The sequence below is a fragment of the Tinamus guttatus genome, unplaced genomic scaffold, assembly GCF_059628265.1.
Source record: "Tinamus guttatus ecotype Peru unplaced genomic scaffold, ASM5962826v1 Tinamus_guttatus_pri_ptg001521l, whole genome shotgun sequence".
Classification (NCBI taxonomy): domain Eukaryota; kingdom Metazoa; phylum Chordata; class Aves; order Tinamiformes; family Tinamidae; genus Tinamus; species Tinamus guttatus.
In genome coordinates this window covers 1-3,026 of record NW_028290055.1, presented here as the reverse complement: position 1 = coordinate 3,026, position 3,026 = coordinate 1, and positions in this window count along the sequence as shown.

Below are 3,026 nucleotides of genomic sequence, written 5' to 3'. Positions count from 1 at the left end.
GGCTAAAATGGGGAGAAAACACGGGAAAATGGTGAAAAATGGGGGAAAATGAGGAAAACGGGGACACCGAGACGCTGCGGGACAGCGGCATGGCTGCGAAAATGGGGGAAAAATACGGGAAAATGGTGAAAAATGGGGGAAAAATGAGGAAAACGGGGACACCGAGACGCTGCGGGACAGCGGCATGGCTGCGAAAATGGGGGAAAAATACATGAAAACGGGCAAAAATGGGGGAAAAATGAGGAAAACGGGGACACCGAGACGCTGCGGGACAGCGGCATGGCTAAAACGGGGAGAAAACACGGGAAAATGGTGAAAAATGGGGGAAAATGAGGAAAAATGAACCAAAACGGGGACACCGAGACGCTACGGGACAGCGGCACGGCTGCGAAAATGGGGAGAAAACACGGGAAAATGGTGAAAAATGGGGGAAAATGAGGAAAAATGAACCAAAACGGGGACACCGACACGCTGCGGGACAGCGGCACGGCTGCGAAAATGGGGGAAAAACACGGGAAAATAGTGAAAAATGGGGGAAAAATGAGGAAAACGGGGACACCGAGACGCTGCGGGACAGCGGCATGGCTGCGAAAATGGGGGAAAAACACGGGAAAATGGGCAAAAATGGGGGAAAATGAGGAAAAATGAACCAAAACGGGGACACCGAGACACTGCGGGACAGCGGCATGGCTGCGAAAACGGGAGAAAATGGGCAAAAATGGGTGAAAATGGGGAGAAATGGACCAAAACGGGGACACCGAGACGCTGCGCGACAGCGGCATGGCTGAAATGGGGGAAAAACACGTGAAAAACGGGCAAAAACGGGTGAAAAATGAGGAAAACGGGGACACCGAGACGCTGCGGGACAGCGGCATGACTGCGAAAATGGGGAGAAAACATGGGAAAATGGGCAAAAACGGGGAAAATGGACCAAAACGGGGACACCGAGACGCTGCGCGACAGTGGCATGGCGGCTAAAATGGGGAGAAAACACGGGAAAATGGGCAAAAATGGGGAAAAACGGGGGGAAACAAGGACACCGAGACGCTGCGCAACAGTGGCATGGCTAAAACGGGGAGAAAACACGGGAAAACGGGCAAAAATGGGTGAAAATGAGGAAAACGGGGACACCGAAACGCTGCGCGACAGCGGCATGGCTAAAACGGGGAAAAAATACATGAAAATGGGCAAAAACGGGGAGAAATGGACCAAAACGGGGACACCAAGACGCTGCGGGACAGTGGCATGGCTAAAACGGGGAGAAAACACAGGAAAACGGGCAAAAACGGGTGAAAAATGAGGAAAACGGGGACACCGAGACGCTGCGCGACAGCGGCATGGCGGCTAAAACGGGGAAAAATGGGCAAAAATGGGTGAAAATGGGGGAAAATGGACCAAAACGGGGACACCGAGACACTGCGCAACAGCAGCATGGCTAAAACGGGGGAAAAACGGGGGAAAATGGTGAAAAATGGGCAAAAAGGGGGAAAACGGGGACACGCAGATGCTGCGCGACAGCGGCATAGCTTAAACGGAGGAAAATGGGTGAAAATGAGGAAAAATGAGGAAAACGGGGACATGGAGACGCTGCGCGACAGCGGCATGGCTGCGAAAATGGGGGAAAAACGGGCGAAAATGGGCAAAAACGGGGGAAAACGGTGACACTGAGACGCTGTATGCCAACAGCATGGCTGCGAAAATGGGGAAAAAAATACATGAAAATGGGCAAAAACGGGGGAAAACGGGGACACCGAGACGCTGCGCATCAGCGGCATGGCTAAAACGGGCAAGAACGGGTGAAAAATGGGGAAAAACAGGGAAAAACGGGTGAAAACGGGGACACCGGGACACCCGCGGGGACACTGAGACGCTGCCGCCAGCGGCATGGCTGAAAAAACGGGGGAAAATACCCCAAAATGGGCAAAAAAACGCCCCAAAATGGGTGAAACGGGACAGGGCGATACCGGCCAGGGCTCCAAGACACTGCGAAAATGGGGAAAAATGCCCCAAAACTGGGTGAAACAGCCCCAAAACGGGCAAAAACGGGAGCCGGGGGCACCGAGACGCTGCCGCCAATGGCGTGGCTGCAGAAACGGGGAAAAACGTCCCAAAAACAGGGGAAAACGCCCCAAAATTGGTGAAACGGCCCCAAAACGTCACCCGGGAGGACGGGACACGGGGACACCCCGGTGGCACCGGCAGGGGACGGGAAACGGGGAGGGACAGTCGCAAAAAGGGGGAAAAATGCCCCAAAACGGGGGGAAACGGCCCCAAAACGGGCGGAAACGGCCCCAAAACGTCCCCCGGGGGCTGGGGGGATTGGAGGAAAACGGGGAAAACAGCCCAAAATGACCCGGGGGGGGGGGGTGAAACGGGGGCGCCCCCCCCCCGGGACCCTCCAGGGCCCCCCCATGACCCCCTCCCTTGTGGTCCCCCCATGGGACCCCCCAAATGTCCCCGGCCCCCCCATGACCCCCATGGAGCCCCCCCATCCTGGACCCCCCCCCCCGCCGTGACCCCCCCCAAAAAAGTTCCCGGAAGCCCCAACCCCCCCCCCATAGAGCCCCCCCCCCAATAAAGCCCCCCCCCAAACCCAGGACCCCCCCATGACCCCCCCCTCCATGACCCCCACCCCGAAAAAGTCCCGGGATTCCCCAATTTCCCCCAAAACCCCAGAGCCCCCCCCCAATAAAGCCCCGCCCCCAACCCAGGACCCCCCCCATGACCCCCCCCATCCCGGACCCCCCCCCAAAAGAACCCCCCCCACCCCATGACCCCCCAAAAACTTCCCGGAAGCCCCAAACCCCCCCCCACAGAGCCCCCCCCCCAAACCCAGGACCCCCCCGTAGTTGCCCCCCCCCAATAGTTGCCCCCCCCCCCCAACCGCCCCATGGAACTTCCCCCCCCCCGTCCGTTAACGGCCCCCGGGGGGGGGGGGCGGAACCGCCCCGGGGGGGGGCAACTATGGGGGGGGGGTCTCTGTGCGGGGGGGGGTCACGGGGGGGGCGGGTTTGGGGGGGGCCCGG